General features: G+C 45.6%; 1 pseudogene; it reads right to left on the bottom strand.

Moving 5' to 3' along the window:
• Positions 1-1,012: 1,012 nt before the first annotated feature.
• Positions 1,013-1,132, bottom strand: LOC136637063 (5S ribosomal RNA; annotated as a pseudogene).
• Between the last annotated feature and the right edge of the window lie 8,096 nt (positions 1,133-9,228).

Genomic DNA, 9,228 nt, shown 5'->3' with positions numbered 1-9,228 from the left:
GTCAGGATTGCACTCTTTTCACTTATATCCCGCTTTTCAAGAGCAAAGCTCAGTGTGTAGGCCAGATAAGGGGTGCACAGACATTCCCTCTCCATGTGCACACTAAGTGTGTGTGTGTGTAGGGGGGGTTGCAGCTGAGGTGATCAGATGGCCAGCAAGAGGTCCAGCCCCCGAATCTCCCCCAAAGTGCCCATGACCAGTCCCCACTGACATCTTACATACTCTTTTTGCACATGAGGAGAGATAATTGAAAGTTTCCTTTCATGATTTGTAACAAACCACAGTTCACTGTTATATCCAAATTTATTTAACCATAGTTTGTTTAAACACAGTAATTTAACAGCTCAAGATATCAAACCAGGTTCAAATTTAGGCTCAGTTACTATGATTTGTAAATAAAGTTTCTTGAGTTTGGATCATGAAAGAAGAAACTGAAGTTCATAATAAATCAAGACCAGACATTTTCTATGTCCTCTCTTCATGTATAAAGGAGAACATAAGAACATAAGAAGAGCCCCGCTGGATCAGGCCAAAGGCCCATCTAGTCCAGCTTCCTGTATCTCACAGTGGCCCATCAAATGCCCCACAGAGCACACAAGACAACAGACACAACTTGCGTCCTGGTGCCCTCCGCTGCATCTGGCAATCAGAAGCAGCCTGCCTCTAAAACCAAGAGCTTGCACATACCTACTATGACTTGTAACCCATAATGAACTTTGGGAGGTGGGTGGGCAGCGCACGAGCCAGAGATCAGTGCCAACATGCTTACAAAAAGTCATAGTGTTATATTCCAAATGCTGAAGGTGCAATCAGAAGAAGATCTAGTCACACAAGAGTGAGAGATGACTTTACCCCCCCCCTTTCCAATCCATTCCTCCTACCGCTGTCCCCTATGCCATCTTATTCCAGGGACCCCCATCCCACCCCAGAAGCATATTTTGGAGAGGCACAGGGGATGCAGAGGGAAACAAGTGTTGGTTGGCAACCTTCAGTCTCGAAAGACTATGGTATAAGCCTACAGCACCCGGTATTCCCAGGCGGTCTCCCATTCAAGTACCAACCAGGCCTGACCTTGCTTAGCTTCCAAGATCAGACGAGATTGGGCATTTGCAGGGTAACAGTTGCTGCAGAGGGAAACAAAGATAAGTGAAAACTTCTTCCATTTGTGTTACAAGCATTTAGGATCCAATCCACAATCTGCTGTTGCATCTGAACCCAGCCATAGGCAAAGGATGCCGCCCATTCTTTCGAAATGGCACCCTAAGGATGCCCTCCTGCAAAGTACTACAAAGGGACTTAGAGGATCCATAGATTCATGTGACTGATTATCAAATAACTTTGAATATCTAGTCTATTTTTTCCACACAATATGTTTCTTTCTCTTTCAGTCTTTGCCTGTCTTATAAATTAAAATTCAATATCACAGGCTTGAGTATGTCAGGCAGTTGGATATATATTTATATTCAAATGAGATAACTAGTAAACTTAGGTAAGATGCTCCAGAAATCACAACAGCCAATATTAAACACTGCAAGTACAGCTGCCGTTTTTAAATATTTTATAATCCAATCAAATTGTTTGAGTAGTAATGCATTTAAATGTTGTTATGGAATCCCCTCTAGACTTTTTAAAATGGTTACTCCATTCTTGGCTTTGCTATTTATGAAATTCATACAGGATGACATTTTTAATAATAGAGCATTTAACTTAGCAGAGTAGCTTTTTTTTCCTGCAGTCTCAGATATAATCTGTAATTTTCTGGCTTCTCTTTGAGAGGGGTCCAGACACATATTATAGGTTTATTAATGAGCGTGTGTGTCTGTGGTTGTTTTTCTTGTTGTTGTTGTTATAATTTCAATGACCTTAAGTGAAAAGACTTGTAAGTTTCATTTAATCCATTTTCTTTGTAATGATGCTTGGTTAGACAATGTTTCGTAAGGAGATGCAAAAAGAATATGTTGTCATACCAACGTAACATGAAATGTTAAATTGGAAAAGAGGGGCATGCACCCAAAGTATTAGAGATCAATTGCTCAGGAGCCACTGACACTGTTTGGGGAAGGAAGGGGGCAGCTTCCCCCAAGTGCCTCAGACTTAATGAACTGAAAGTGACAACAAGCCGCATGTACACATGTGGAATTAAAAAAATAAAACCAAACTGTTGAGGGTTCCTAATGCATTGGTTCTCCTTGGAAACCAGACCAAATAATTCAGAGCTCCAAATTCATGGAGAAATTCAACAGAGGAGAATTTCAGAGGCATCCCTACTTAGGGACCAGTTCAGAAAATACACTGAACATTGAACAGGCCCATTAAGCCTGTGGGGAAAGAGGATGGGTGCATGTGCTCCCCCTCCAACAGTGCTGTAAATATTGCTTTATAGTGGTACAGATATTTGCCGCATAGCAGCATTCTGGCAAACAACCAACAACATATACAAAGGTGGTTCCGCCAAACTCAGCAGGAGAGCTTCCTTCCTGGCTCAATTGGCTGTCACGTTGCATGCTTTCCAAGCATACTTTCGCCAGCTAGCTGCCTTCTTCCTGGTTTCTCAGCCCCACAAGGCATTCTGCAGTGTTACGGGGCTGCCACAAGAAATTCTGGGGTGTGATCTGACTGCGATTAGTGGTTGTCTGGACAACTACAGGATTTGCAAAACATATCCCTGTCATTAAGCAGCGCAAACCTGTATTTAAAGTATGAGTTCAGAGGCAGAGGCAAGCTACTGCCTGTGCAATTAGGTCAGTGGTTCTCAAAATTTTCAGCACCAGGACGCACTTTATTGAATAACAATCTGTCAGGATCCAACAGAAGTGATGTCTTTAACCGGGAAATGATGTCAAAGTTGGAAGTGACATCATCAATTTAGCCTTCAAATCTAAGCCGCCATCAGCCAACAGTCCCATTACACAGTGTGCTGAAGTTGTTATCACAGCTGTTATCAGTGTGCTGATGCTGTGTTAAACACAGGTCATGGTTCAGGATGTGGACTCACCTCCCTGCATTACAATCGCTGCGCATGAACTGGAGCTTGTCCATGACTTAGTGTACCTTGGCTCAACAATCTCCGACACTCTTTCTCTCAATACAGAGCTGAACAAATTCATTGGTAAAGCAGCTACCATGTTTTCCAGACTCACAAAGAGAGTATGATCCAACAAGAAGCTGACGGAACATACCAAGATCCAGGTCTGCAAAGATTGCGTCTTGAGTACACTTCTGTACTGCAGCGAGTCATGGACTCTTCGCTTACAACAGGAGAGGAAACAGAACGCTTTCACATGCGCTGCCTCTGACGCATCATCAGCATCACCTGGCAGAACAAAGTTCCAAACAATAGTCATGGAATGAGCTGGAATCCCTAGCATGTATGCACTGCTGAAACAGAGACGCCTGCATTGGCTCGGTCATGTCGTGAGAATGGGTGATGGCCGGATCCCAAAGGATCTCCTCTATGGAGAACTTGTGCAGGGAAACTGCCCTACAGGTAGACCACAGCTGCGATACAAGAAAGACATCTGCAAGAGGGATCTGAAGGCCTTAGGAATGGACCTCAACAGATGGGAAACCTTGGCCTCTGAGCGTCCCGCTTGGAGGCAGGCTGTGCAGTATGGCCTCTCCCAGTTTGAAGAGGCACTTGCCCAACAGACTGAGGCAAAGAGGCAAAGCCCACAGCCAGGGAGACACACCAGGGACAGACTATATTTGCTCCCGGTGTGGAAGGGATTGTCACTCTCGAATTGGCCTTTTCAGCCACACTAGATGCTGTTCCGGAACCACTTTTCAGAGCGCGATACCATAGTCTCCAGAGACTTAAGGATGCCAATCATCATGCTGTTATTTTGCATAGCTCAGAATTCAAACATTCCAGCTTGGAAGTCAAAGCAGAATGCAATCTTGGAACCTTTTCCAACGACACAGTTCTCCTCCCTTTCCAGAGTCCTCACCTATTCAGGGCAAAGCACCATGCCTCTCTCCCACCAGGATTCTGCTCTGACCAGCAGCTCTGTACTCTGTATTTTCAGCTCTGTATTTTCAGTGGAGGCTGAGCTACATGCTACATGATCCACCACCTGAAATTGGATTGCAGCCCACCCACAGTCCCAACCTACAGTTTGAGAAACGCTGAATTAGGTGATAGCATGCTCTGAAGCACCAGGTAGCACCCGGTAGCACTCTGATAGCACCGGGTAGATGGGACTCGTTAGCCTGGGAAGGCAGCTCATCTGAGAGAAGGAAAACTCTGATCCCAAACCTCCATTGCCTTGTGGCTACATCCAGTTATGGAAAAGGCTTCAGGAGTCAACCTCGAGGCAAAATCCGGAGCCGGAGTCCCTGAGGCAGTTCATGGCTGAACACAGTCACGTTCTGGCAACTCCTGCAACGCCGCTGGAACAAATCGTATTGGCTTCTGCCTTTCCATTGGACCATTTCAGCGATGTGGAGAGGGGGGATTTGCTGCATGGGTAACAGCCTATCCTCCATACCTACTTTACCCAGGCTTCGCGCACTGGAGAGGACACTCTGTTCCAGAACCACCATTCAGAGCGTGACACCTCTGTCTTCTGAGTCTTCTGAGACTGAAGGATGCCAACAAAATGCTCTGAAATTCCATTTTCCTGCCCCAAGTGCTTAAGGGGCTGGTTTGGAGTATTGTCTAAACAGGCCCAAGATTGTGAAAAGTAGCATATGTTTATCTTCATACATACTTAAAAGCAGACCTTTTAACCCTTTAAAACCTGCCCTGCCCAGCTTGACCAAACCTCCTCTTGCTTTGCTGCACTGGCCACCACCACCCTATCATGTATTTCCAGAATAAGACTGGGAACAAGTGTGGGTCCTGGGTCAATATTGACAAGACTTCCACTGTCACTGGCAGCCACAGAACCACTCTATGCATAGAGGTTGATAAGGTCCCAACTGTAGATACCAGTTTTGGAGGAATCACCTTATAAAGGGTGAATCCAACTGAAACCAATGCAGGCAAAACGGAGAGAAATACCTCTGTTCTCACATTTCTTCTGAGCTAAGATTAATTTGGGGAAGTGAAAGCCAGTTCTGGTTAAGGGAGAAAAAGTAGCACTTAATAATAATTAGAGAGGGGAAGATATTCGTCGTGATGCATGGGCTTAATGTGCTAAAGAGACAGGTCAGTAAAAAATTGAACTGATAATTTTATAAACTGGCAAACATTTTTGTGGAGAAATGTTGCTAATTGTGTCTTTAAAAAGTTTTTGCATGGCCCAGCTCCCCAGCAGAGATGCCAGGCTCTAATTGCTGTCTACCACTTGGAATACTGGGTTGACGCTTTGCCTCTATTGGTGCATGTATCCAGCTGAACGATTATTAAGCCTCACAATCAAGAAGATGGGGAAGCCATGAATTGAGCTCATGAGGGACCTTGAATGGAGACTTGAAGCCTTACTGAAATCAAGCTGCCTTTTACTGAGTCAGATCGCTGCTCAACTAGGTCAGCATGGTCTGCACTGCACTGCACTGCATTGCACTGACTGGCAGCAGATCTCCAGGGTCTTTCCCAGATCTACCTAAAAACACTCAGGATTGAACCTTCTGCATGCAAAGTATGTGGTCTTCTGCTGAGCTACAGCTTCATTCCCAAGACACTCAGGCAGGTATTTAGCTCACTTTCCACCACTGGCTTGGGCCAAAATAAGAGGACTGCAGGGAGAACAGCCACAGAAGCTTCTTTCAACCGCTATGTCAGAGCAAGACAGGTCATTCTTTTGGCCTCTCTAAGAGCATCTGAGTTGGAGCTGCCCACTGGTCTGAACAACTAGAGGACGTATTTCTGTAAAGTTGTAGAATAGCCCTTAGATTCAAAGGAGCCAGGTCTTACAATTAGAAAGACTTAAGTCATTTGTGCTATAGTAACTTCCACACTGGACTATTGCCTGATCTTGACTGATCTTGGAAGCTAAGCAGGATCAGGCCTGGTTGGTACTTGGATGGGAGACTGCCTGGGAATACTGGGTGCTGTAGGCTTATACCATAGTCTTTCGAGACTGAAGGTTGCCAACCATTTTAATGAGTATGTGTACTGCATGACAGGTGGAGAACGCTAAGATCATTTTTGTCATCTGGGGAAGACGTAACTCTTTAAGGAGGCTTTTGGAGGAGAATGTAGGTTTACAGGGGGTTCCTACTGCTGCTGAGATGGGAGAAGGTTTTTGACTGCATTACTGTTTGCATTATTGTTAGACTTTGTGTTTCTTGATGTTGATTGTCTTAGGCCCAAATCCTAATCAACTTTCCAGCACTGGCATAACTGTGCCAAAGGGATGTGTGCTGCATCACGCAGTTGGATGACACTCATGGGGCTCTCCTTAAAGTAAGGGAATGTTTATTCCCTTACCTCAGAGTTGCATTGCCCTTATATCAATGCTGAAAAGTGGGTTAGGATTGCGCCCTTAATTTTTTGGGGATGGTAGTTGCTTTCAATTCCCTAGTACTGCGGTTTTCAAACTCTCCAGGAGTTTCCAACCGGAAGTGGAGTGCGATCGCTCTACTTTCACTTCAAACCAGCTGGGGAGCCCTGCAGGCACTTGTGCAAGGCTCCCTGCACCCACAGGATGATGCTGCAGGGACTGGTGAGTGGATCCCAGTCCTTGCAGCCCCATTAGCGGTGCTATCCTGGGGATTGTGTCACTGCCTTCCCCCCTGCCCCCGCCCCTTAAGGGGGCAGAGGCCAGGGCCCTCAGGCTGGGGCGTCATGATGCCCCAGTCTGAACACTACTGCCCTAGCAAAATACAAGAGGGATATCTGTTTAAAATGAATGAATGAATGCATGAATGAATGAGGCATTGTTATCGTAAGCTGCATGTGAAGTGATCATCCTGCATCCAGCCAGACCAGGCTTTTAAACTTCAGGTTAGCATTGACATGACTAAGGGCCCAATCCTATCCAACGTTCCAGTGCCAGTGCAGCCACATTGCAGCCCTGAAGAAAGGGAACACACATTCCCTTACCTGGAGGAGGCCTCCATGACTGCCTCCCTACTGCAGGATGCAGAGCATGGACTGTTGGCATAGCTGCCCCAGCACTGGAAAATTGGATAGGATTTGGCCCTGAGGCTGCAATCCTAACCAACTTTCCAGAACTGAACATGAGGATAATGCAACTCCAAGGTAAGGGAACAAACATTGCCTTACCTTGAGAAGGCCTCCATGACTGCCTCCCAACTGCTGGATGCAGCACATGCTCCACTGGCACAGCTATGCCAGTGCTGGAAAGTGGGTTAGGATTGCGCCCTAAATACACGATTCAGGAACATTCCCTGTACATAGAAGACTGGATGTCAGGAAGAAGGGCATCAGTCTGGCCCTTTTCCTGACAAGCTAGTCTTCTATGAGCAGTTATTTTAAAGACTGCTTTGCTGGAGACACATCCATCCATCCATGTAATTCCTCCTTGCTGTCTAAGTGGTAAACCAGTGCTGTACTTCAGTGGTACACTTGCTGTCTAAGTGGTACACCCCAGTTTGTCATCGCAGTGAGATCGAGGCCTCAGAATGTACATATGGTTTTGTTATCTTTAAGTAGGAAAGGAAAAAATCAATTTAGACACTCCCATAAGCAACCTTACAATAGCAAAACAGCATGTGTTCGCAGCAGAGGAAAAAGCAAGTTTAATATGAAAAGAGATTTCTTTTCATTTCAACCATCCAGTGGATTCTTGAAAGAAAAAACAAAACAAAACAATGCAGAGAAAATTATTTTAACTATTGAGTGGTGAAGGAAGTTTTTGTGTTTTTGTTTTCCCTGAAGATCTTTCAACTCTGTTTGAGCCAACAGATGTTCAGTGAACCACACATGCAAATGCTTAAGCTGGTATAAATAGATGCTAATGATGAGATTTCACTATAAAACGGAGTTATATAAGTGTTAGCAGGATGTCCGTGCGATATGGAGGAAGTGTACCATGCATGCATAAAAGATGAAACATGAATGGGAAGAGGGATGCCTGCAGTCTTAAAACAGTGCGCAATAACTACTGTTTGCATAGGAAGTGACAGCATAGTGACCTGGACATGGCCATCACAGAGTATGACTTGGCAAGAACTGGTGAGGGCAATCTTAATGAATTATTGTTGGAAGTAAGAACAGACTCTGTTTGACAGGAGCTTTTTGTAAAACATCCTGATCTGAAGATGATCCCACATGTTTGGAAGCATGGAACACCTTTACCAGAAGATGGCAACTAGCTACAATTGAGTTGATCCACTTATTTAAGAAATTTGTCTCCCGCCTCCCCCCAGTATGGCGCTCAAGGTGACTAGCAAAGTACAAAGTAAGTGTGTCAACACCTGACTGTTCAAGGGAGCCCAAGCGGGCTGCTTACAGCTCAGGATGTGGTTCTCTTAAGAAGGTGGAGCCTGAAGGTGAGATAGAAGAGGCAACGAGATGGAGGGGTAGGCTGGAACAGAAAAGCAGGAAGAGAGGGCAAGGGCAGGGAACCTTGCATTCTGGTGTCTTTGCTGAGAGGTGTGAGGGTAAATAGAATGCTAGATGCAGGGAGGTGGCCGCAAGATGCAAGTTTCTTGTGGTTTTGTATGTGCTCCCTGAGGCATCTGTTGGGCTGCTGTGAGATACAGGAAGCTGGACTACATGGGCCCTGGGCCTGATCCAGCAAGGATCTTCTTAGGTTCTTATGCTCTTATGACCAGAATAAAAAGCAAGAAGAGGACACAAGACTGAAAGCTGGGAACTAGCTCTTGATGAGCTATTGTGGTACAGCCGTTGCACCAGTAAGTGCGTAGGTGAAACCAAAGGGCATAGAAAGACAACTGGAAGCCCCACACTTCCTGGCTCTAGCTGGGTTCCAATTCAGGGCTCAGTGGAAGTGTGGCATCGGACAGCTAAGTGAGCGCTTCGCCACAAGTTGTGGACCTTGGCCCAGATCTCATGTCTGTGATGCTCTTGAGGTCCTGGGAGGCAGTGGAAGAGAAGCTGATGTGAATCCACATAAGGGTACTAGATTCTACAAGCAACATCTCCAGAAGGAGCAAGCTGTGGTTGTCCAATAAGGGTCATGGTGGTGCCAGGTTACCTGCAGGACCTGGTTTCTCCTCCTCCTCCTTCCTGAAATGATTAGGTCCTGGCATAGTGGAAGAGGTTGCACTGGGAACTGACTATCTGAGCTCTTGTTTTGAGCAAATGTTGATTAGAAAAAGTCCAATTGCCTGTTCAGTTATGGAAGTATAGTTTGG

The sequence above is a fragment of the Tiliqua scincoides genome, chromosome 1 (genome assembly GCF_035046505.1).
Source record: "Tiliqua scincoides isolate rTilSci1 chromosome 1, rTilSci1.hap2, whole genome shotgun sequence".
In the NCBI taxonomy this organism is placed as follows: Eukaryota; Metazoa; Chordata; class Lepidosauria; order Squamata; family Scincidae; genus Tiliqua; species Tiliqua scincoides.
This window is presented reverse-complemented; position numbering and strand designations above follow the sequence as displayed.